This window comes from Macaca thibetana, chromosome X (genome assembly GCF_024542745.1).
Source record: "Macaca thibetana thibetana isolate TM-01 chromosome X, ASM2454274v1, whole genome shotgun sequence".
In the NCBI taxonomy this organism is placed as follows: domain Eukaryota; kingdom Metazoa; phylum Chordata; class Mammalia; order Primates; family Cercopithecidae; genus Macaca; species Macaca thibetana.
This window is the reverse complement of record NC_065598.1, coordinates 54054061-54081997: the sequence shown is the minus strand read 5'-3', so window position 1 is coordinate 54081997 and position 27937 is coordinate 54054061. Positions and strand designations below refer to the sequence as shown.

The following is a 27937-nucleotide window of genomic DNA, read 5'->3' as shown; positions in this document are numbered from 1 at the left end:
GTATGTGGAATGATAGGATGGAGGCTGATTTTTTTATTAAGTGTCTTTAATACTATATTAATTACTTAATATAAAGTAATACTTAATTACCCTTATAAATCATATTGGTTTTTAAAGAATAAACATAAAATAATAGAATAGCCATCATTTATCATTTCTCAGTAAATTCCATTGCAGTTTGTTTAAATAGCCTACTTGGATTAAACAATCTGCGCTAGCATCTCCACATTTACAATTAATGATGTTTATTCCCATAGATACCTAAGGAGTATATAAAATCTCTCAGAAACCGTAATATGCAGCAAAGAAACATGGAAGGGATGGATGGTTGGCATTCAGTGGAATCCTCCCTTAATATAGGCACATCTTCAGTCCTTGAATGGTCAGGGACTACATAAAACAGTTCAGGATATGCGTGGACTCCGAACAAAGTTCACATGTAAGAAAGCCACAGACAAATCTCACTTATACATATTGATGTAAAATAAATAAAATATTAACAAATAGAATTCAGCAGTAAATTGAAGAAGTAAAAACTGTGGGGTCCATTCTAAGAGTGCAAGAAGAGTGCAAGAGTTATTCAATATTAGGAAATACACAAAAAAAAAAGAAAAAAGGAAATACACATCATTCATTGTACTAATAGGCCAAATGAGAAAACTCACATGGTCATCTCAATAGATTCCCAAAAAATCAATTTAACAAAATTCAAGATGTATTTCTGATTTAGTTATCTAGGAATGGATACTTATTTGACATAATTTTTATACTCTGTATTTCTAACCAAAAACCAGTATCATGCTGAATAATGAAATCTGAGACTCTCCATTAAAGTCAGAGAAAAGGTGCAAGCCCCATTATCACCACTATTACTATTCTGAAGGCAATACATAACACAATTAGACAAGAGAATTAAATGAGGCACAAATTTGGGAGAGCTATTATAGGAGCAAAATAATCTCTATTTGTTGTTGACATAGCTGTATAACTTGAAAGCCTGAGGAAATTTATGGAAAACCTATTAGAAACAATAATAGGATTTAGTGACGTACTAGTAATTGCTTTCCCACAACCAGTTCAAAAAGATAAGGGAAAAATATCCCCTTCACAATAGCAACTAAAATAGGAATAAACCTAACAAGGAACATATAAAACACATAAAAATAAAACTTTAAAATTCTACTAACAAAGAAAACTTGAATAACTAGAAAGCCATACCTTACTCTCCAATGGGAAGATTCAATACTATGAAAGACAATGATTTTCTCTAAATTAACCTATAAATTCAATATAACCTCGGTCAAAATGTCAATAGGCAATTTTATATTATTTTTACTTTCACAATGTGTGCTAAGGTTCACCTGGAGAATAAATATGTGAAAACAGGCAGAAATTTTCTGAAAAAGAAGACAAAAGAGGCTTTGCCCAACCAGATATGAAAATATATTTTGAAGTTACATTAATTACAACGAGATGGCACTGGTACAGGCATAGACATTCAGATCAATAGAATAAAAGAGAGTGCAGAAATAAACAAAAGCACATACGAAAACTCCGTATGTGATAAAGGTGACATTTCAATTCAATAAGTCAATAATTACTAGTCAATAGATGGTACGGAGACAGCAGACTTAGCATTTGAAAGGAAAAGAAGCTAGATCCCTGTCCTAAATCCTACCCCAAAATAAATTCCAGATAGATCAAAGATTTAACTGTAAAACTGAAACCATAAAAGTACTAGCAGACAACATGGATGAATCATTTTTAATATATAATTTTGGAGTGGGTAAAGTTATCACTGCAGTTAAAATGGCTTTTATCAAAAGGACAAAAAAATAATGGACGCTGGCAAGGATGCTGAGAAAGGAGAATGTTTGTATACTGTTAGTGGGAATGGAAAGTAGTACAGCCACTGTGGAAAACAGTATGGAGATTTCTCAAAAAAATAAAAATAGAACTGCCATATTATCCAGCAATCCCAGTGCTAGGTATACATCCAAAAGAAAGGAAATCAGTATATTGGAGAGATATCTGCACTCCCGTATTTATTGTAGCACTATTCAATATAGTCAAAATATAGAATCAACCTAAGTGTCCATCAACGGATGAATTGATAAAGAAAATGTGGTATATATACATAATTGAATATTATTCAGCCATACAAAAAGAGTGAAATCCTGACATTTATAACAACATGGATGACATTATGTTAAGTGAAATAAGCCAGGCACAGAAAACAAATAGCACATGTTCTCACTCATATGTGGGAGTTAAGAAAACACTGATCTTGTGGAGGTAGAGAGTAGTAGGATGATTACCAGAGGCTAGCAAGGGTAGTGGAGAGGTGGGGATAAGGAGGGGTTCGTTAACAGGTACAAAAATACAGTTAGATAGTAGGAATAAGATCTTGTGTTTGGTGGCACTATAGGGTGAATATAGTTAACAATAATTTATTGTATATTTCAAAATAGCTAAAAGAGTAGATTTGGAATATTCCCAACACAAAGAAATGATTATTGTTTGAGGTGATGGTTATCCCAATTACCCTGACTGGATCATTACACATCATAAACAGGTATAAAAATATCACATGTAACCCATAGGCATGTACAATCCATAAAAATTAAATTGTGTACCCATAAAACTTAAAATTAAATTATTTAAAAAGAAAACAAAATCCAAAAACCATAAAGGGAATGATGGGTAAACCTAATCATATAAGCTTAAACAAAGTTTATCTTTGCATATACCACAAGCAAAGCCAAAAGACAACAAATGGGTGTGGGGAACATTTGTGCAAATACATATATAATAAGAATATTTACTTCAATATTACATCACATAAAAACAAAAAATTAGAAAAAAATAACCACTAAAAGACATCCAATTAAATAAATTCTGGTAACTCCATACACTGCAATAATATGAATTTATTTTGTTTTGTTTTTAATAAGGTAGATGTATATGTATTGGTACAGAAAGATGTTAAGTGTTATGTGAAAAAGGCAATTATAGAACTTTCATTGGTGTAAACAAAAGCATATATTCATATTTATCTTTATGCAGAGAGATACATGCTTGTTTGTATATGCATGGAAAATGGGAAGATGTAGACAAAACTGTTAAAAGTTACTGTCTCTGCAGATTGGTATTAGGAGAGAAAAGCATTGGATAAGAACTTTGTTTTTAGTTTATACATTCAAACATTCCACAAATATTGACTGAACTTATACAGCAGCACTGTTTTAGATCCTCAGGATACAGATAAGGCTTCTGTTCTCATTTTTAAAGAGGACGCAGACAATAAACAATTACATAAATGAGCAACGCAATTTCAAACAGTGACAAGGGCTATGCAGGGAATAAAAAGGAGTTATATGACAGAAAGCAGTGGGGCAAAGAGTTGTGTGGGCTATTTCATACTGCGTGGTTTGGCAAAGGCCTCTCTGAAGAAGTGACAATTAAGTGAAGACAATGACAAGAAGGAGCCAGCCACTGGAAAAGCAAGGGGAAAAGCATTATAAAGAGAAGGGACCCTCTGTTTAAAGCTGGCGAAGAAAAAAAATTTTTTTTTAAATAAAGAGAAGGAACACTCAGTGCAAAGGACCAAAGGTGAGAACAACCTTGGCGTGTTCCGGAAACAGAGGCCAATGTAGCTGGAGCTACATTCCTTTAAATTGAAAGGAAGTAAATGAAAGGAAGAGTCAAAGCAGCTGATTGATGTTCAGATCAGATTATGTCTGTATTGATTGCTTTTGTTTTTTTTATATGACAAGCTTGTGGTCATTTTTAAAAATAAAAATAACATATTAATGCTTTAAAAAAAAAAAGATTAAGAGCATCTGACAGACCAGCTCCATCACTGGCTGTGTCACCTTAGTCAAGTTAATCTCACTAAACTTCAGTTTCTTCACTTGTAAAATGAGGAAAAGTATACTCACCTCAGAGGGCCGAAGTGCAAATTAAATTAAACCTATTTAAAAGGCTGTTTTTGTTAAGACTCTTTTGGATGCAAGGAACAGAAACCCAGTGAAGCTAGATCACGAATCGGAAATCCAAGAGCAGGAAGTGAAGTACAGCTAAAGCTTATTAAGCCTGGAGCTGCAGGAAATTTCTGGATGAGGCATGGACCCTCTGCTCTGGAGCTTTACCATTAATATAATTCATCTGCACTACATGTCTGCTTCTCTCTGTACACCTGCCCCAGCTTCCTCATTCAGCCAACCACTTTGAACTGTTCCCCCAGGATTTTAACAGGCACTTGACCTGATTCATAATGCCGCACCCACCCACCCAGCATCCTGGTCTACTGGACCTGTCAGCTCAGCTACTGACAACTAACTGACAACTCTCCTCTGGATCTCCTATTTCACATTCCCAAGAGAGCAATCTGATTGGCCCACCTCATCTTCTAAAGCTGGGCCATATAACTCACAGGCTGTGGGCTGGCCACGGATCAGATGCTGTATCCTAAGGCAAGGGTGGATGTAATACATAGTTAGTCCTTGCTTGATCATTTGGTAGGAACTGTAAGTAGAGCCAATTCTCCCAGAAGGGGATGTAAAGATGGCCAGCAAGAAGTGGCATCTCTGATGCATGTGTGCAGCAGAGTGACTGGAATATGGTAGGTGTTCAACAAATAGTCATAATCATTCACAGTAACATTATGTCACCTCTTACAGGAAGCCTTCCCAGAACTCTCAAGCTTCCCAAACTTTTTCACCCAGATCAGAACCCCTACTGCAGGAATCATCCAATTAAGAAATCAATGAAATTTCATTATACAGGACAGAATTTTATGGCCTTCTAGGTATAAAGCACTGTACCGGGCACTGGGAGGAAGGATGCACAAATGAATGAGGCCCTTATCCTGGCCTCAAGGAGCTCTAAGGGTAGTAAAAGGTAAAAGGCAACCTGAGCCATGAGAAATCCACAGATAGGGAGCTCTGGGAGTTCAGAGAAGGGCAAAAACTGTTGTTTATCCATATGTATGCCTGTCTCCTGGATACCTTCCTTTAGATGTCCCAAAGGCACCTCGAACTAAACATATTTAAAACTGATCTCATCTGCTCCCTCCCAAACCTGTTCCTCTTCTCAGATTCCCTGTCTCAGTGAGGCAAGTTCATCCAACCCAGTTGCTCAAGCTTGAAACCTGAGCTGCACCCGCTCACAATGTCAGCTGTTGCAGTTGCTAAAGTTGTCCCCGAAACTTTGGTGTGTGTTTGCCTTGCCCCAAAGGTCAGAACTAATAATAAACTTGAGCATTGCTGCAGGATACGGAAATTAAAACCAGCCTGGAGACAGGCAAGACCCGGAGTCCACCAGGTTTGATTTCGGATTTGGCCTCTGATGTCAATGGGTATGATCCCTTTCAGGAAAGCGGGTCAACAAGAGCCTAAAGCATGTTTATGACATTTTCCCGGTAATTCTGCTCCTAAATCAATATCCACCCACCCCTACTCCCACAGGAAAAGCTCTAAGCACAAAATTATTCCTTGCAGAGATATTTTTTGATGGTCAAACACTAGAAAGTAGTTTTAATATCCAACAAGAGTTAAGTGAATTGTGGCACAGCTGTCTGATGGAACATTCTACCACCATTGCTGAGAGATGATGGCTGTGGAGATTCTACAGCAACAGAGAAAAATTATTATGCTATAACTAAGGATACAGGGTTATGTGTACACTCTGACTGCAACAACCTAAAAACTTCATGGCCTGAAGCTCTGCTGATGGACATTTAAAATTTCTATTACTAATTTTTAAAAAGGCCTTAACTTTATGTCATATATGGGTATCTCTGGGTTTGGGGTTTTTTGGTTTGTTGTTTTCGTTTTTTCAGTCTTTTCCCTCCGTCAATCAACCGCCTTAAAAATGTGTCTTCTTTGTACCTGGCCCTTCACTAGGTGAATCACCCACAACTCTTTCTCTGGGATGTCAGGGCAGAAGAAGAAACAGATATAAAAATAAATAGTTTCAAAAATATACGGGCCAGTCTTTATGGGCCCACTTGTGGACGTACGCAGGCACGGTCACCCCCTGGCGGCCACTCGACTACCCGCTCTTGGGTGGCTCTAACCTCTGGACAGCGGCTTCCACTCTCGGTGGCCAGCCCCAGCCTCTGTCTCTGAGAGAGTCCAAGACTCCTCCCTCTCCCTCCTGGGGCCCTCCATCCCCTAGCAGGCGTCTCAGCCCAGGCCTGGACAAATCCGACGCTTTTACTCGCACCGGAGCTCCTCCCTCCCCCAAAGTCTCACTTCCGCTGTGAGCGGCAAGATTACGTCATTGTCAGTGGTTCGCATGCGCCCTCACCACTGGCCAATTGGCGCACCCCTGCCGCAGGTGGGCTCCGGGGTTCGCCCTTTTCCTTCCCTAATGGTTTATTTAAAGTGGCGACACACTACTTGTAAGAGACGCTGGTAAACTCGTGGCTTTAGGAGGAAATGGGAGCCAAGAAAAGTTGCAAAGCTCAAGGCTCACGACCGCTTGGTCGCCATTGTCCCACTCACTTCCGAAATAGATAACGCCCCTTTCCGACTCCTTTGGCCTCCCCGCTCCAAGAGCGAGACTCGAAGCCCCGCCCCGTGTGCGTCTAGTCCCAAGATACCCAGCAGCGCTTGCGAGTGCAAGTACACTGGGGCGGGGCTGACGGGAGGCTGATGCAATCGAGTCGGGCGGGTGGGGCACGTCGGTGAAAGTGGGTACCGGAAGAGAAAGGGTTATTTCAGCAGGCTTAGCAACCCTACTCACAGTGAGACCTTAATATATGAGTAGAAGTTTGTGCCTGGTTTGGAGAGCTCTTTGACTTAATTTTTTCAAATGTAACGCCTGTAATCCCAGCACTTTGGGAGGCCAAGGTGGGTGGATCGCTTGAGTCCATGAGTTTGAGGCCAGCATGGGCAACACAGTGAGATCCTCCCTATTTTATTTAAAAAAACATTATTTTAATTGTATATATCCTATCAGCTCAGCAATCCCATTTCCATATATATACATCCAAGACTCCTAGAGAAGTGTATCCGGATCACCTACAGGGCTTGTTAAAACACAGATTGTTGTGGCCTGTCTACTATCAGAGATTAAGAACTTGTGTTTCTAACAACTTCCAGGGTATGCTGGGGCAAACTGGTTCAAGATCACACTTTAAGAACCTTAGATCTAGGGGACAAAAAACTGCAAGGAGCCTTATGAACAAGTGTAAGCCGTGCTGATTTGTTGGCAATAATGAAAAACTGAAAGTATCAGTGGGGGCAGGAGATGGCTGATAATGATAATGACTTATCAGTTTAAAATGGGCTATATATAGGCCAGGCGTGGTGGCTGACGCCTGTAATGCCAATACTTCGAGAGGCCGAGGTGGGTGGATCACCTGAGGTCAGAAGTTTGAGACCAGCCTGGCCAACATGGTGAAACCCCGTCTCTACTAAAAATACAAAAAATTAGCCAGGCGTGGTGGCACGTGCCTGTAATCCCAGACACTCGGGAGACTGAAGCAGGAGAATCACTTGAACCCGGGAGGCAGAGGTTGCAGTGAGCCGAGATCGTGCCACTGCACTCCAGCCTGGGCGACACAGCCAGACTATCTCAATTAATTAATTAATTTAATGGGCTATATATAAACTGACATGGAAAAATATCGAAGGTGATGATGATAGTAGTGGGGGTGGTGATGAGGACACTTAACATTTATTGAGCACTTACACTGTATCAGGCACTGTGTGAAGGATTTTACATTTCTTATCTCATTTTCTACAGCAATTCTCAGGAGTGTGGACTGTGTCTAATTCGCTGTATATTTTTAGTCCAGAACAGGGTCTGGCACCCAGGATCTTGTCAGTAAATGTTTGTGGCCTCATGTGATCAGACCCAGTCCCACAAGTTCACAGTCCCAAGAGTTTAGGACTTCACAGCCCAAACAATATTTCAAAAAATTGCGAGGGATGGATAAAATATTGCAGAAGAAGGACACTAAAAACAAACTACTGCCTTCTATCACCATCATTTTAAGAAAAGACAATTACACATAATCCCCAAGTAAAGGACAAACTTTTAAATTTATCTTTAATATGAAAATTTTTAACATATGCAAAAGTAGAAAAAAGAGTAAATGAACCCCCAAGTACCTCTCACCCAGCTTCTCAATTATCAATTCCTGGCCAAGCGTCTTACATCTCTAACCCCAACACACATCGTATCCCAGATTACTTTGAAGCAAATTCTAGACACCATTTTCTCCATAAATATTTGAGTTCATGTGTTTAAAATATAAGAACTCTTTTATAATAATAACCATAATACCACAGAATATCTAAAAATTTAATAATAATTTCCTAATATTATAAAATATCCAAGTATTTACATTTCCCTGATTTATACATATCTTTTGCAGTTTTGCACAAATTAGCAAGTAAATAAGATAAAGCAAAGGCCTTTAAATCAAATATACACTACAGTGTCCTTTTTATCTTCATTTTACTGCAGATTGGCAAAAACTATATCAGGCCCTTGCAGAAGATGACAGACCAGTATTGGGAACTACTGGCATAACATTCATTCAAAAGTAGATAGTGAGATATATGTGTGTGTGTGTGTGCATGCACACGTGTGCACATGTGTGTATATGTGTGTATATACATACAAACTGCAAAATACATATGTGTATATACACACACACAGCCTGACACTTCTAGCAGTACATAAGGGTAAATAAGACAGATGCAGTCCCTGTACTCCTGGAGCCAACATTCTACTGAGAGAAAGAGACAATAACAAAGTCAAGAAATAAATTCAGAATTTAATTTCTGGGTCATAATATGTACAATGAAAAAAATAAGGAAAGAAGGCAATAGAAAATGATGGAGGCAGTAGTACATTGGCAAAATGGTGAAGTAGGCAGCTCCACGCTCTTGTTCCCCTACCGAAACTGATAATCAAGCAGAAACTGACAGAACCAACTTTCTCAAAACTCTGAAAAACGATGAAAGGTTTATAGCAACCGAGCAAATGCTGAATAAAGAAAAAGGCGAGAACAGATGCCAGTGAGGTTGCAGAGAAAAGGGAACACTTATACACTTACAGTGGGAATGTAAATTAGTTCAGCCACTGTGGAAAGCAGTTTGATTTCTCAAAGAACTTAAAACAGAGCTACCATTTGACTGAGAAATCCCATTACTGGAAATCCCATATACCCAAAGGAAAATAAACCATTCTACTAAAAAGACACATGCATGTGTATGTTCATCACAGTGCTATTCACAATAGCAAAGATACAAAATCAACCTAGATGCCCATCAACAGTGGATTAGATAAAGGAAATGTGATACATATACACTGTGGAATACTATGCAGCCATAAAAAAGAATGAAATCATGTCTTTTGCAACAATATGAATGCAGCTTGAGGTCATCATCCTAAGCAAATTAACACAGGAACAGGGAACCAAATACCACATCTCACTTATAAGTGGGAGCTAAACATTGAGTGCACATGGACATAAAGATGGGAACAATAGACACTGGGGACTATTAGAGGTGGGAGCAGGAGGGGGCCAGGGTTGAAAAACTACCTATTGTATGCTATGCTCACTACCTGGGTGATGGGATCATTTGTACACCAAACCTCAGTGACATGCAACTTACCCATGTAACAAATTTGCATATGTACTCTCTGAACCTAAAATAAAAGTTAAAAAAAAGAAAGATAAAGGCAATTTCAAAATGGTAAGAAAGTTTTATGGCATTTTTACTTGCTCTTGCCGCACCCCCTCTCCAGTGCAGTCACGGTCTTGAATAGGAAAGTCTACATTCTCATATGGGAAACTTGTCCCTGATTCTGGAGGAAACAGAGCAGACCTTATTTGCAAATTGTTGTGTACGTATGTTCTAACCTGCCTTGGGGCTAAAAGACTGACATAAGGTATTCATCTGTGTTTCACTTCACTCAGAACTGAGGCTAGAAAATGGCAAGCTCAAAATCAATGCAAGAAAAAATGAGCAACATGCAGATACTCAGGGGAAAAGATTATGATCAAAACAAAATAGACCACCTAAGGACTGACAGCAAGAGCTGGGGAGAGTTTATTTGGGAAATTAGGACATTCAAAAGAAGCCACGTATATAGGGGGATTTAGAAAGCCATGTGCAGGCTCCACACAAGACACATCCTCAGAAAAACAACATGTGAAAACTCTAACATTTCACCACGGGCTGAGTCCTATGCTTAGTGCAAGCCTAGTTAGGTGTTGAAAACAAATGTCTTAGAACAAAATGATTCTGCAAATATGAGTGGGGGAGGTAATTTTTTGTTTGTTTGATTTTTTTGAATTTTAATTTTTTTTTTTTTTTTTTTAGTTCTTGACATTCAAGGAAATCCTATCAAAACACTAGCTGAGTACAAACTGAAAAACAGAAATATCAATGATTACACACACAAAAAAAGTCTTCCTAAAAGTACTTTGGGAAAGTCACTAAACAAATGGACTACTACAGCCTTCACATAAATTAAATAAACAGCGAACTCAGAGGAAAAAGGAGAATTTAATGTACCCCATTAACATTTTGTGATATTCAAACATATAGTTTTCAACAAAAAACATCACAAAACATACAAAGAAATAGGAAATTATGGCCCATTTACAGAAACAAACTAAATTGACAGAAACTATTCCTGAAGAAGTCCGGGCATCAAATTTAATAGACAAACACTTTAAAACAATTGACTTAAATATGCTCACAGAACTAAAGGAAAACATGAACAAATAACTAAAGGAAATTAGGAATATGATGTATGAGCAAAATTAGAATGTCAATTTAAAAGACAGAAAGCATAAAAAAGAACCAAACAGAAATTTTGGAGCTGAAAAGTACAATGATTGAAATGAAAAATTGACTAGAGGTATTGAACAGCAGATCTAAGAAGGCACAATAAAGAATCAGTGAACTTAAGGATAGGATAATCGAAATTATCAAGTCTGAGGAGTAGAAAAGAAAAAGAATTGGCCAGGCACAGTGGCTGATGCCTGTAATCCCAGCACTTTGGGAGGCCGAGTAGGGTGGATCACCTGAGGTCAGGAGTTCAAGACCAGCCTGGCCAACATGGCAAAACCCTCTCTCTACTAAAACTACAAAAATTAACTGGGCATGGTGGTGGGCACCTATAATCCCAGCTACTCAGGAGGCTGAGGCAGGAGAATCACTTGAACCCCCAGGAGGCAGAGGTTGTAGTGAGCCGAGATCATGCCACTGCACTGCAGCCTGCGTGACAGAGCGAGACTCCATCTCAAAAAAAAGAGCTGGGCACAGTGGTTCACACCTGTAATCCCAGCACTTTGGGAGGCTAAGGCAGGCAGATCACAAGGTCAGGAGATCGAGGCCATCCTGGGTAACATGGTGAAACCCCATCTCTACTAAAAATGCAAAAAAAAATTAGCCAGGCTTGGTGGCATGCACCTGTACTCCCAGCTACTCGGGAGGCTGAGGCAGGAGACTTGCTTGAACCCAGGAGGCGGAGGTTGCAATGAGCCAAGATCGCACCACTGCACTCCAGCCTGGCAACAGAGCAAGACTCCATCTCAAAAAAACAAAAACAAATACAAAATTAGCCGGGCATGGTGGTGCATGCCTGTAATCCCAGCTACTTGGGAGGCCCAGGTAACAAGAGCAAAACTCTGTCTCAAAAAAAAAAAAAGGAAAAAGAATTAATAAAAGTGAACAGAGCTTAAGGGACCCATAGGACACCATAAGCTAACCCACATACATATTATTTGAGTCTAAGAAAGAGAGAACAAAATAATATTTGAAGAAATAATGGCCAAGGATTTCCCAAATGTGAAGGAAAATAAGGATCTACAAATCCAAGAAGCTGTATGAACTCCAAGCAGCATACTCTCAAAGAGGCACACACTGAGACACATTAGAGTCAAACTTAAAATACAAAGACAAAGAGAATCTTGAAAGCAGTGAAAGAAGTGACTCATTACATACGATCCTTGATACAACTGACAGTTGATTTCACACCAGAAATCACGAAGGCCAAAACACACTAAGATGACATACTTTAAATGCTGAAAGAAAAAAACTGTTAGCCAAGAATTATCTATCCAGCTGCAGAAGGCAGGAAGGAGTGAGGCCTGAAAATCCTGCTTGCTTTCTCAGCCTTGAAGCCAGAGGCAAGATCTCAGCCCTGCACACCAGAGACCTGGATATAAATTCAGCTCTGTTGGCTGTTGGGGGAGCATGGCGGGACTGAGACTGGCCTTGCTGGCTGTGTGGGAGTTGGGCGAGGCCTGTCACTGCTGGCTTTTCTCCCACTTCCCTGGCAGCCTGTATGAAGGAGCAGAGGCAGGGCAGCCATAATCCCCCGCTTGGAACATAACTCCATTGGCCTGAGAACCACCCCTGCCATCCCTCTCTTTAGCCACAGCAAGTCCACCCCCCAAAGACAGTCTGAGCTCAGACATGCCTAACCCTGCCCCCACCTGATGGTCTTTCTCTACAAGCCCTGGTAGCTGAAGACAAAAGACATAAAACTCATGGGTGTTCTATGGCCCTGCCCATCACCTGAGAAACCTGAATACTTATCCAGGTGACCTTAATGCAAGCTTGTATCTCCCTATACTACCACAGCTGATGCTCTCTTGAAAGCACCATCTCCTGGCTGTAGGCCAGTCAACTCAAGTCATTACAGCAACTCATAACAGAACAACCCTGCTATCGGGTGAATCCCACCCCCGATATTCAACGTGGGTTCTTTTCTATTTTCCTAAGCATCGGCTGGTCTGAGAAATAAAGGTAAAGAGTACAAAAGAGAGAAATTTTAAAGCTGGGTGTCCGGGGGAGACATCACATGTCAGCAGGTTCTGTGATGCTCCCTGAGCTGTAAAACTGGCAAGTTTTTATTAGCGATTTTCAAAAGGGGAGGGAGTGTACGAATAGGGTGTGGGTCACAGAGATCACATGCTTCACAAGGTAATAAAATATCACAAAGCAAATGGAGGCAGGACAAGATCACAGGACCACAGGACGGGGAAAATTAAAATTGCTAATGAAGTTTTGGGCACGCATTGTCATTGATAATGTCTTATCTGGAGACAGGGTTTGAGAGCAGACAACCGGTCTGACCAAAATTTATTAGGCAGAAATTTCCTCGTCCTAATAAGCCTGGGAGCACTACGGGAGACCAGGGCTTATTTCATCCCTTTGTCTTCGACCAAAAAAGACAGCTGCCCCCAAAGTGGCCATTTTAGAGGCCTACCCTCAGGGGCACATTCTCTTTCTCAGGGATGTTCCTTGCTGAGAAAAAGAATTCAGCAATATTTTTCCTATTTGCTTTTGAAAGAAGAGAAATATGGCTCTGTTCAGCCTGGCTCACCGGCAGGCAGAGTTTAAAGTTATCTCCCTTGTCCCCTGAACACTGCTGTCATCCTGTTCTTTTTTCAAGGTGCCCAGATTTCATATTGTTCAAAAACACATGCTCTATAATTTGTACAGTTAACACAATCATCACAGGGTCCTGAGGTGACATACATCCTCCTCAGCTTACGAAGATGATGGGATTAAGAGATCAAAGTAAAGACAGGCATAGGAAATCACAAGGGTATTGATTGGGGAAGTGATAAGTGTCCATGAAATCTTCACAATTTATGTTCAGAGATTGCAGTAAAGACAGGCATAAGAAATTATAAAAGTATTAATTTGGGGAACTAACAAATGCCCATGAAATCTTCACAATTTATGTTCTTCTGCCATGGCTTCAGCCGGTCCCTCTGTTCAGGGTCCCTGACTTCCCACAACACCCTGCTCCAAGGAAGGAGAAAACAATAGCTAATTCCACTGCCTGTAACATTCTGACTAACCAGAGGTCCAGAATCTGCCCATGTGACAACTTCATGGCTAGCAGAAACAGGATTTAAGAAAAACATCACACTAAACAAAACTACAACCACTTCACTACCCTGCTACCTCCACTGCAGCAGGTGCTGGTATTCATGGCTAAGAGACCCAAAGATGGATCACATCACAGGACTCTGCAGACACTCCCGAGTACCAGCCCAGAGCCCAGTAGAAGAAGAGCAATAACAATCACTGCACTCTCACTCTCAGGAAGCCCCATCCTTAGGAGAAGGGGGAGAGCACCCCATCAAGGGACCACCCCATGGGACTAAAGAATTTGAACAGCAGCCCTTGAGTCACCAATCTTCCCTCTGACATAGTCTACCAAAATGAGAAGAAACCAGAAAAACATTTCTGGTAATATGACAAAACAAGGTTCTATAACACACCCAAAAGATCGCACTAGCTCACCAGCAATGGATCAAAACCAAGAAAAAATCTCTGAATTGCCAGAAAAATAATTCAGAAGGTTGCTTATTAAGCTACTTAAGGAGGCACCAGAGAAAAGTGAAAACCGATTTAAAGAAATTAAAAACATAATACAGGATATGGATGGAAAATCTCCAGAGAAATAGGTAGGAAAAATAAAAAACAAATCACAACTTCTGGAAATGAAAGACACATTTGATGAAATGAAGAATACACTGAAAAGTTTCAACAATAGAATCAAACAAGTAGAAGAAAGAACTTTACAGCTCAAAGACTTTTGAATTAACCCAATCCAACAAAGATAAAGAAAAAAATAATCCAAAAATGAACAAAGCCTCCAAAAAGTTTGAAATTACGTTAAAAAAAACAAACTAAGAATAATTGGCGTTCCTGAGGAAGAAAAGAAATCTAAAATTTGGAAAACTTATTTCAGGGAATAATTAAGGAAAACTTCCCTGGCCTTGCTAGAAATCTAGACATCCAAATACAAGAGGCTCAAAGAACACCTGGGAAATTTATCACAGAAAGATCATCATCTAGATACACAGTCATCAGGTTATCTAAAGTCAAGATGAAGGAAAGAATCTTAAGAGCTGTGAGGCGGCCAGGCACAGTGGCTCACACCTGTAATCCCAGCACTTTGGGAGGCTGAGGTGGGTGGATCACAAGGTCAGGAGATCGAGGCAATCCTGTCTAATACAGTGAAACCCCATCTCTACTAAAAATATTTTTTTTTAAATTAGCCAGGCATGGTGGTGGGTGCCTGTAGTCCCAGCTACTAGGGAGGTTCAGGCAGGAGAATGGCGTGAACCCAGAAGGTGGAGCTTGCAGTGAGCCGAGATGGCGCCACTGCACTCCAGCCTGGGCGACAGAGCGAGACTCTGACTCAAAAAAAAAAAAAAAAAGCTGTGAGGCAAAAGCATCGGGTAACCAATAAAAGAAAACTTATCAGATTAACAGCAGATTTTTCAGCAGAAACCCTACAAGCTAGAAGGGACTGAGGTCCTATTTTTAGCCTCCGTAAACAAAATGATTATCAGCCAAAAATTTTGTATCCAGTGAAACTAAGCTTCATAAATGAAGGAAAGCAAATATCATTTTCAGACAAACAGATGCTGAGAGAATTTGCCACTACTAAGCAAGCACTGCAAGAACTGCTATAAGGAGTTCCAAATCTTGAAACCAAACAGAACCTCCTTAAAGCATAAATCTCACAGGGCCTATAAAACAATAACACAATGGAAAAACAAACAAGATATTCAGGCAACAACAGCATGATGAATAGAATAGTACCCCACATATCAATACTAATACTGAATGTAAAAGGCCTAGATGTTCCACTTAAAAGATACAGAATGGCAAATGGATAAGAATTCACCAATCAAGTACCTGCTGTCTTCAAGAGACTCACCTAACACATAAGGATTCACATAAACTTAAGGTGAAGGATTGGAAAAAGACATTCCATGCAAAAGAACACCAAAAGCGAGCATGAGTAGCTATTCTTATATCAGACAAAACAGACTTTAAAGCAAAAACAGTTAAAAAAGACAAAGAGGGACATGACATAATGATAAAGGGACTAGTCCAACAGGAAAATATCACAATCCCAAATATATATGCACTTTTATATATAAGTGCTCCTAAATTTATAAAACAATTACTACTAGACCTAAGAAATGAGATAGACAGCAACACAGTAATAGTGAGGGACTTTGATACTCCACTGACAGCACTAGACAGGTCATCAAGACAGAAAGTCAACAAAGAAAAAGTGTACTTTAACTATACCCTCGAACAAATGGAGTTAACAGATATTTACAGAACATTCTACCCAACAACTTTAGAATACACATTCAATTCATCAGCACATGAAACATTCTGCAAGATAGACCATATGATAGGCCACAAAACAAGTCTCAATACGTTTAAGAAAATTGAAATTAGGCTAGGAGAGGTGGCTCATGCCTGTAATCCCAGCACTTTAGGAGGCTGAGGCGGGTGGATCGCCTGAGGTCAGGAGTTATAGACCAGCCTGGCTAACATGGTGAAACCCCATCTCTATTAAAAATATAAAAATTAGCCAGGAGTGGGGATGGACGCCTGTAATCATACTCAGGAATATACCTAACAGAAGAGGTGAATGACCTCTACAAGGAAAACTACAAAACACTGCTGAAAGAAATCATAGATGACACAAACAAATGAAATCCCATGCCCATGAGTGAGTAGAATCAATATTGTGAAAATGACCATACTGCCAAAAGCAATCTACAAATTCAATGCAATTCCCATCAAAATACCATCATCATTCTTCACAGAACTAGAAAAAACAATCCTAAAATTCATATGGAACTGAAAAAGAGCCCACATAGCCAAAGAAAGACTAAGCAAAAAGAACAAATCTGGAGGCATCACATTACCTGACTTCAAACTATACTACAAGGCTATAGTCATCAAAACAGCATGGTAGTGGTATAAAAATAGGCACATAGACCAATGGAACAGAATAGAGAACCCAGAAATAAAGCCAAACACTTACAGCCAACTGACCTTTGACAAAGCAAACAAAAACATAAAGTAGGGAAAGGACAGCCTATTCAACAAATGGTGCTATGATAACTGGAAAGCCACATGTAGGAGGAGAATGAAACGGGATCATCATCTGTCACCTTATAGAAAAATCACCTCAAGATGGATCAAAGACTTAAATCTAAGACCTGAAACCATAAAAATTGTACAAGATAACATCAGAAAAACTCTTCTAAACAAAGAGCAAAGAGTTAATGACCAAGAACCCAAAAGCAAATGCAACAAAAACAAAGATGAAACTTAATTAAACTAAAAAACTTCTGCACAGCAAAAGATATAACCAAAAGAGTAAAGAGACAACCCACAAAGTGGGAGAAAATACCTGCAAACTATGCTTCTGACAAAGAACTAATATCCAAAATCTACAAGGAATTCAAACAAATCAGCAGAAAAAAAAACCTGATAAATAATCCCACCAAAAAGTGGGCTAAGGACAGGAGTAGACAATTCTCAAAAGAAGATATACCAATGGCAAACAAATATATGAAAAAATGCTCAACATCACTAACTATCAGGAAAATGCAAATCAAAACCACAATGCAATACCACTTTACTCCTGCAAGAATGACCATAATTAAAAAATCAAAAAGTCATAGATGTTGGCACGGACGTGTTGAAAAGGCAACACTTTTACACGGTTGGTAGGAAAGTAAACTAGTACAACAACCATGGAAAACAGTGCCGAGATTCCATAAAGAACTAAAAGTAGATCTACCATTTGATCCAGCAATCTGACCCAGAGGAAAAGAAGTCACTCTATGAAAAGACACTTGCACATGCATGTTTGTATCAGCACAATTCACAATTGAAAAAATATGAAACCAGCCCAAATGCCCGTCAATCAACAAGTAAATAAAGAAAATGTTATATATATATATGTGTGTGTGTATGTATATGTATATATATACACATATAACACACACACACACACACACACACACACACACCACGGAATACTACTCAGCCATAAAAAGGAACAAATTAATGGCATTTGCAGCAACCTGGATTGAGCTGGAGACCATTATTCTAAGTGAAGTAACTCAGGAATGGAAAACCAAACATCATATGTTCTCACTTAAAATTGGGAGCTAAGCTATGACGACATGAAGACATAAGAATGATACAATGAACTTCAGGGACTTGGGGGGATGGGAGGGAGGGGTGTGAGGCATAAAAGACTACACATTGGGTACAGTGTACACTGCTCGGGTGATGTATGCACCAGAATCTTAGAAATCACCACTAAAGAACTTATCCATGTAACCAAACACCACCTGTAACACCACCTGTTCCCCAAAAACTATTGAAATAAAAATAATAATAAAGATAATAAGAGGAATTTTGGAAACAGTAAAATACATGAAACAAATAACATGCTAATAAACAATCATTGAGTTAATGAATAAATTAAGACGAAAAGTTTTTAAATATCTTGAAACAAATGAAAATAGAAAATAGAAATGCAATATATCAAACTTATGGGATAGAGCAAAACACTGCTAAGAAAAAACTTGACAGCAATCAATGCCTACATCAAAAAAATAAATTTCAAGTAAACAATCTAATGATGCATTTCAAGGAACTAGAAAAGTAAAAACAGACCAAAACCATAATTAGTGGAAGGAAAGAAATAATAAAGATCAGAACAGGACTTCACAAAATAGAGGCTTAAAAAAAAAAAAAACTACAAAGGATCAACAAAATAAAAAGTTGGTTTTTTGAAAAGATAAACAAAATTGATAAATCACTTTTTTTTAGTTAGACTGAAAAAAAAGAGAGAAGACCCAAATAAATAAAGTCAGAAAAGAAAAAGGAAACATTACAACTGATACTTCAGAAATACATGAGGAATTTAATTTCTGCTGAGCGCAGTGGCTCACACCTGTAATCCCAGCATTTTGGGAGGCCGAAGCGGACGGATCACTTGAGGTCAGAAGTTCAAGACCAGCCTGGCCAACATGGTGAACCCTGTCTCTACTAAAAGTACAAAAATTAGCCGGGCATGGTGGTACACACCTGTAGTCCCAGCTACTTGGGAGGCTGAAGCAGGAGAACCACTTGAACCCAGTAGGCGGAGGTTGCAGTGAGCCAAGGTCATGCCACTGCACTCCAGCCTGGGTGAGATTCCATCTCAAAAAAAAAAAAAAAAAAATACAAAAGATTATTAGATGCTATAAAAAACAACTATATGCTAACAAATTGGAAAACCTAGAAAAAATGGATATATTCCTGGACACATATAACCTATCAAAAGGGAAGCAGGAAAAAATAGAAAACTTGAACAGAACAATAACAAGTAACAAGATTGAATCAGTAATCAAAGTCTCCCAACAAAGAAAAGTCCAGGACCAAATGGCTTTATTGCTGATTTATACCAAACTTATAAAGAAGAATTAACAACAATTATTCTCAAGCTATTCCAAAAATCTGAAGTGGAGGAAATTCTCCCTAACTCATTGTACAAGGCCAGCATTACCCTGATACCAAAACCAGAAAGACACATACACACAAAAGAAAACTACAGTGCAATATCACTGATAAACACAGATAGAAATATCAAAAAATACTAGCAAACCAAATCAAGCAACACATCAAAAAAATACTTCACCATGATCAAGTGGGCTTTATCACAGGGATATAAGGATGGTTAAATGAATGCAAATCAATAAACATGATATATCACATAAACAGAAAGGACAAAAACCATGTGATTATCTCAATAGATGCAGAAAAAGCATTTGATAAAATTCAACATTCCTTCATGATAAAAACTCACAACAAATTAAGAATAAAAGTAACATACTTCAACATAATAAAGGCCATATACAACAAACCCACAGCCAACATCATACTGAATGGAAGAAAGCTGAAGGCCTTTCCTCTAAGAACTGAACAAGACAAGAATACCCACTTTCACCACTCTTATTCAACATAGTACTAGAAGTCCCAGCCATAGCAATCAGGCAAAAAAAATAAAAGACATCCAAATGAGAAAAGAGAAAATCAAATTGTCCCTCTTTGCAGACGACATGACCTCATATTTAGAAACCCCTAAAGACTCCACCAAAAAACTCCCAGAACTGATAAACTAATTCCATAAAGTTGCAGGATACAAAATCAACATATAAAAATCAGTAGCTTTTCTATACACCAATAACAAGCAATGTGAAAAAGAAATCAAGAAAGCAATCCCATTTACAACCGCTACAGAAAAATTAAATACCTAGGAATAAATTTAACTAAAGAGATAAAAGAGCTCTACAAGAAAAACTACATAACACTGATGAATGAAATTGAAAAGGACACAAACAAACGGAAAAACACCTCATGCTCATGGATCAGAAGAATTACTATGGTAAAAGTGACCATACTGCTCAAAGCAATCTACAGATTCAATGCAATCCCTATCAAAGCACCAATGACATTCTTCACAGAATTAAAAAAAAAAAATCCTAAAATTCATATGGAAGCATGAAAGTCCACAAATAAAGCAATCCTGAGCAAAAAGAACAAAGCTGGAGGCATCATACTACCTGACTTTAAATTATATTACAAAGCTATAGTAATGAAAACAGCATGGTGATGGGTATAAAAACAGACATACAGACTAATGGAACAGAATAGAGAACCCAGAAATATTACCACATATTTACAGTCAACAGATTTTTAACAAAGGTATCAAGAACATATATTGGGAAAAGGACACCCTCTTCAATAAATGGTGCTGGAAAAACTGGATATTCATATGCAGCACAATGAAACTAGACCCCCATCTCTTGCCATATACAAAAATAAATCCAAATGGATCAAAGACTCAAACATAATACCCAAAACTATAAAAGTACTAGAAGTAAACATAGGGGAAACACTTCATGACATTGGTCTAGACAAAGATTTTATGGCTAAGACTTCAAAAGCACAGGCAACAAAAACAGACAAATGGAACAATATTAAATTGAAAAGTTGGCCAGGCACGCTGGCTCATGCCTGTAATCCCAGCACTTTGGGAGGCTGAAGCAGGCAGATCACAAGGTCAGGAGTTCGAGATCAGCCTGGCCAACATGGTGAAACCCCGTCTCTACTAAAAATACAAAAATTAGCTGGGCATGGTGGCGTACGCCTGTACTCCCAGCTACTCAGGAGGCTGAGGCAGGAGAATCGCTTGAACCTGGGAGGCAGAGGTTGCAGTGAGCCGAGATCACGCCACTACACTCCAGCCTGGGCAACAGAGTGAGACACTGTCTCAAAAAAAAAAAAAAAAAAAAAAATTGAAAAGTTTCTGCACATCAACCAACAGAGTGAAGAGACAGTCTGTAGAATAGGAGAAAATATTTGTAAACTATTCATCCAACAAGGGATGAAAATTCAGAATATACAAGGAAATCAACTCAAAAGCAAAAAAAAAATCAAATAATCCAATTCAAAAGTGGGCAAAAGAACTAAATAGATATTTCTCAAAAGAAGACATACAAATGGCAACAAACATATGAAAAATTGCTCAACATCACTAATCATCAGGTAAATGCAAATCAAAACCACAATGAGATATCATATCACCTCAGAATGGCTATTTTCAAAAAGACAAAAATAACAAATGTTGGCGAGGACGTGGAGAGAGGGGAACACTTATACGCTGTTGGTGGAAGTATAATTAGTGCAGACATTATAAAAAACCATGTGGAGATTTCTCAAAAAACTAAAAATATAACTACCATATGATTCAGTAACTCCACATTATTTATCCAAAGGAAACAATATCAGCTTATCAAAAAGATACCTGCACCCCTATGTTTATTGCAGCACTATTCACAATAGTCAAGATGGAATCAACTTAAGTTTCTATCAGTGGATGAATGGATAAAGAAAGCATGGTATATACACACAATAGAATACTACTCAACCTTAAAAAGAATGAAATCCTGTCATTTGTGGCAACATGGGCAAGCCTACAGCATATCATATCAAGTGAAATAAGTCAGGCATAGAAAGATAAATACTGCATATTTTCATTCACATGTGAGAGTTAAAAAAATCTGAGTCCATGGAAGTAGAGAGCAGAATTGTGAGTATTAGAGACTGGGAGCGGGAGGGGAGGCTGGGGAGGGTTTGGTTAACGGATACGAAATTACAGCTAGATATGAGGAATGAGTTCTATCATTCCGCAGCACTGTAGAATTAATATGGTTAAACTACAATTTATTGTACATTTTCAGAAAGCCAGAAGAGACTATGTTGAATGTTTACAACACACATTTATTTTAAGGGGATGAATATGTTAATCACCCTGATTTCATCATTATACATTGTATACACGTATCATAATATCAGTCTGTATCCCATAAATATGTATAATTATTACCTGTCAACTAAAAATAAAACGAAAAATATATTGTGTTGAAACATATATGTATATATGCATATATTGTCATGTTATAAAAACTTTTTCTGCTTTGTCATTGTCCAAAAATTTTGATACAGTGGTTTAAAATGTTGTAATATAATCAAATCTATCCATATTCTTAACTATGACTTTTGGCTTTCATGTCATGCCATAATTAAAATAGTTCTCTACCATTAGATATTTTGGTTATTTCCAATTTTCCCCTATTATAAATAAGGCTATAATAAATACTGCTGTGCCCAAAAAACCAAGAATATTACAGACCAAAATCCCTTACAAATATATATGCAAAAGTACTCAACAAAATATTACCAAACTGAATCCAACATCATATTAAAAGAACTATACACCATATCCAAGTGGAATTTATCCCAGGAATGCAAGGGAGGTTGAACATAAGAAAATCAAACAATATAATACACTACATTAATAGAACAAAGTTAAAGAAACGCATATGATCACCCCAAGTGATACAGAAAAGCTCTTTGACAAAATTCAACACCCTATCACGATAAAAACTCTCAGAAAAGTAGGGATAGAAGAGAACTTCCTCGACATGATAAATGGCATTTATTTAAAAAACAAACAAACAAACAAACAAACAAAAATCCCAGAGCTGACATCAGACTGACTCAATGGTGAGAGACTGAAAGCTTTCTTCCTAAAATAAGGAACAAGACAAGAATGCCCTCTCTCACCACTGCTGTTCAATGTTGTACTGAAGTTCTAGTCAGAGCAATCTGACAAGAACAAGAAATAAAGGCATCCAGGCCGGGCGCGGTGGCTCAAGCCTGTAATCCCAGCACTTTGGGAGGCCGAGACGGGCAGATCACGAGGTCAGGAGATCGAGACCATCCTGGCTAACACAGTGAAACCCCGTCTCTACTAAAAAATACAAAAAACTAGCCGGGCGAGGTGGCGGGCACCTGTAGTCCCAGCTACTCGGGAGGCTGAGGCAGGAGAATGGCGTGAACCCAGGAGACGGAGCTTGCAGTGAGCCGAGATCCGGCCACTGCACTCCAGCCTGGGCGACAGAGTGAGACTCCGTCTCCAGAAAAAAAAAAAAAAGAAAAAAAAAGAAATAAAGGCATCCAAATTGGAAAGTGTTATGGGCTCAGTTTTGTCCCCCCAAAATGCATATGTTGAGGTCCCAAACCCCAGTACCTTAGAATGTAGCTGAATTTGTAGATAGGGTCATTAAAGAGGTAATTAAGTTAAAATGAGCTAAGACGGGCTCTAACTCAATATGACTGGTGTATTTACTATAGCCTTACTTATAATAGGGGAAAATTGGAAATAACCAAAATATCTAATGGTAGAGAATTACTTTCATTATGGCATGATATCAAAGCCAAAGCTCTTATGAAAAGAGATTAGAACACAGATATACACAGAAAACAGACCATGTAAAGACACACAGAGAAACATCTACAAGCCAAAGAGAGAAGCCTCAGAAGAAATAATTCCTGCCGGGCGCAGTGGCTCACACCTGTAATCCCAGCACTTTGGGAGGCCGAGGCGGGTGGATCACCGGAGGTCAGGAGTTCGAGACCAGCCTGACTAACATGGTAAAACCCCATCTCTACTAAAAATACCCAAAAAATTAGCCAGGTGTAGAGGGTGCCTGTAATCCCAGCTACTTGAGAGGCTGAGGAAGGAGAATTGCTCGAACCAGGGAGACGGAGGTTGCAGTGAGCCGAAATCACGCCATTGCACTCCAACCTGGACAAAAGAGCGAGACTCTGTCTCAAAAAAAAAAAAAGAAAAGAAAAAAGAAAAAAAGAAATCATTCCTGCTAACTTTTTGATCTCAGACTTCAAGCCTCAAGAATTGTGAGAAAATAAATGTCTGTTGTTTAAGCCACCCAGCCTATGGTAGTTTGTTATAGCAGCCCTAGCAAACTAATACAGAAAGGAAGATGTAAAACTATCTCTATTCACAGATGACATGATCCCCTGTATAGAATATCCTGTCTGGATGCAGTGTCTTATGCCTGCACCCAGCCAGGATAATAATCCCAGCACTTTGGGAGGCCAAGGCGGGTGAATTGCTTGAGCCCAGGAGTTTGAGAACAGCCTGGACAAAACCCCACCTCTCCAAAAAATACAAAAATTAGTCAGGCATGGTGGCACACGCCTGTGATCCCAGCAACTCATAGGGCTGAGGCAGGAAGATCACTTGAGCCCGAGAGGTCGAGGTGCAGTGAGCTGAGCTCATGCCACTGCAGTCCAGCCAGGGTGACAGAGTGAGACCCTGTCTCAAGGGAAAAAAAAAAAATCCCAAAGAATCCACAAGAAAGCTACCAGAGTATATAAACAAATTCAGCAGTTACAGAGTATAAGATTTACAAAAAATTAGTTGTATTTCTATGTACCTGCAATGAACAATCCAAAATGGAAATTAAGAAAATAATTCAATTTACAATACCATCTAAAAGAATAAAATAACCAATAATAAATTTGGCCCAAAATGTGAAAGGCTTATACACTGAAAACTATAAAGCATTCCTGAAAAAAATGAAGACAGGTTCCATGTTAATGGGTCGGAAGATTTAATATTGTTAATACATCAATACTATCCAAAAGGATGTACAGATAATAAAACAATTCCTAACAAAATTTCAACACCTGGCTGGGTGCGGTGGTGCACACCTGTAATCTCAGCACTTTGGGAGGCCGAGGCAGGTGGATCACAAGGTCAGGAATTCGAGACCAGCTTGACCAACATGGTGAAACCCCATCTCTACTAAAAATACAAAAATTAACCGGGTGTAGTGGCACGTGCCTGTAATCCCAGCTACTCAGGAGGCTGAGGCAGGAGAATCACTTGAACCCAGAAACAGGAGTTTGTAGTGAGCCAAGATCATGCCACTGCAGTCCAGCCTGGGTGACAGAGTGAGACTCCATCTCAAAGGGAAAAAAAACATATTTCAACACCCTTTCTTTTGCAGAAATGGAAAAGCCAATCTTCAAATTCATATGGAACTGCAAAGAGCCCTTAATAGTCAAAATGACCTTGAAAAAGAACAACAACATTGGAGGACTCATACTTCCTGATTTCAAAACTTACTACTAAAGTGATCCAAACAGTGTGGTACTAGTATAAAGATAGACATATAGACCACTGGAATAGAATTGAGAGTTCAAAAACAAACCCATACACCTATGACCAATTGATTGCTGACAAAGGTGCCAAGTCCATTAAATAGGATAAGAACAGTTTCTTCAACAAATGGTGCTGGAACAACTGAATTTCCACATGCAAAAGAATGAAGTCAGACCTGCTACCTCACATCATATACAAAAATTAACTCAAAATGGATCAATGACCTAAACGTAAGAGTTAAAACTATAAAACCCTTAGGAAAACACATATGGGTAAATCTTCGTAACACTGGACTTGGCAATGGATTGTAGGATATGATACCAAAACAGATGCAACAGCAACAAAAGAAAAAATAAATTGGATTTCATCAAAGTTTAAAAATTTCATGCATGAAAGGGCATTATCAAGAAAGTGAAAAGACAACCTACAGAATGGAAGAAAATATTTGTAAATTATGTATCTGATAAGTGTTTAATATTCATATTTAAAAACTCATGCAACTTGGCCGGGTGCAGTGGCTTATGCCTATACTCCCAGCACTCTAGGAGGCCAAGGCGGGCGGATCACCTGGGATCAGGAGTTCGAGAACAGCCTGGCCAACGTAGTGAAACTCCGTCTCTACTAAAAATACAAAAATTAGCTGGGCGTGATGGCACGTGCCTGTAGTCCCAGTTACTCAGGAGGCTGATGCAGGAGAATCGCTTGAACCCGGGAGGCAGAGGTTGCAGTGTGCCGAGATCATGCCAGTGCACTCCAGCCTGGGCGACAGAGTGAGACTCCATCTCAAAAAAAAACCAAAAAAACAAAAAAAGAAACACTCCTGCAACTCAACAACAAAAAGGCAACTCAACAACAAAAAGACAACCCAATTTTAAAAGGAGAAAAGGACTTAAATAGATATTTCTCAACAAATAAACAATAAGCACGTGAAAAAATGCTCAACATTATTAGTCATTAGAGAAATGCAAATCCAAACCAAATCACTACATACCTATTAAAATGGGTATAATTCTTTTAAGAGACAGGGTGCCACTCTGTCAAATATGATAAGCACTCTAAAAGTAAGGTGGAATAAAAATCTTGTGCGCTTTGTAAGTTGAAATTATATTAGGCAATTGAAGTAGAAACGTTTATGTGTGCCACAAGAGAAACTGCTGAAAAAGGAACCAGACAAGAATGCAAGAATTTTTTACATGGTTCCTGTCATTTTACACAAAGGAAGATAACTGGTGTGCATGTGATGAAAACTGAGATGTGGATGGAAATCCAAAGATTATTTTCCTACAATTTTTTATTTATTTTTATTGAGAGAGGCCCTCTCTCTGTTGCCCAGGCTGGAGTGCAGTGGCATGAGCACAACTCACTGCAGCCTCAACCTCCTGGGTTCAAGCAATTCTCCCTCCTCAGCCTTCCAACTAGCTGGGACTATGGGTGCAGGCCATCATGCCCAGCTCATTTTCGTAATTTTTGCACAGATGGGATTTCACCATGTTGCTCAGGCTGTGTGTTCCTATTACTAGTGATGTGTAACAAAATATCCCAAAACTTAGTGGCTTAAAACAACCATTTTATTTTGCTCACAATTTTTGAGTCAGGAATTCAGGAAGGGCTCAGCTGGAAAATGTTCTCTTTGGGTCTTTCTGGCAGTTGTAGTTAGATGTCAGCTTGGGCTGCAGTCATCTGAAAACTTAACTGTACTGGATGTTCAAGAAGGCTCACTCAAATGGCTTATAGTTGATACTGCTTATCAGCTAAGAGCTCAACTGAGCTGCTGACCAGAGTTTCTACATTTGGTCTCTACAGCATGACTGTCTCAGTTGGACTTCTTACATGGCAGGTCAGGGCTACAAGTGTGACAGTTCCAATTAATCAGGCAAAAGATGCATCATTTTATATGACTTAGCCTAAAGGGTCACACAGCCATCATTTCTGCTATATGCTAATGACTGATAAATTCACAAGCCCACTCATATTCAAAGAGAGGAGAACTTGACTTCACCTTTTAATGGGGGAATGGTAAGGTCTCACTGTATTAAAGTATGTGGGATAAGTGAGATTGCTGCAGCCATTTATGAAAAAGATAACCTGTCATTGTGTAGAGATCTGTTTCCTGCCAGGACTAATAAAGTTTTTCTCCCAGAAAAGTTTTTCTTGATCTTTAAAAGAAACATAGAAAAAGGAAGGTCTACTTTTTACTTTGGACACAGCTTTCTTCATGTGTTGTCTGGAGCTGTGACAGCCATTGTGAAACCATGAGGAAGCTCACCTACAAAAAAGGCAGACAGGCTTTTAACCAAAAGACAGGCAATAACAAATGCGGGAGAGGATATGGAGAAAAGGGAACCTCAAAGGCTATTAGTGGGAATGTAAATTAGTACAACCACTATGGAGAACAGATTGGAAGTTCCTTTAAAAACTAAAAATAGGCCGGGCGCGGTGGCTCAAGCCTGTAATCCCAGCACTTTGGGAGGCCGAGACGGGTGGATCACGAGGTCAGGAGATCGAGACCATCCTGGCGAAC

General features: G+C 39.0%; 1 protein-coding gene and 1 pseudogene across 2 annotated transcripts in view; both read right to left on the bottom strand.

Moving 5' to 3' along the window:
• The window catches only part of LOC126946569 (phosphoglycerate mutase 1-like), a 55266-nt pseudogene extending 27430 nt beyond the window's left edge, over positions 1 to 27836 (bottom strand). Inside the window, exon 1 of the transcript XR_007722696.1 lies at positions 3942 to 27836. The product of XR_007722696.1 is annotated as a phosphoglycerate mutase 1-like (transcript). The remainder of the gene's footprint in view (positions 1 to 3941) is intronic.
• Positions 1 to 27937, bottom strand: part of MAGED2 (MAGE family member D2) — a 645534-nt gene that overhangs the window by 174920 nt on the left and 442677 nt on the right. The gene's annotated exons all lie outside the window — the stretch shown is intronic.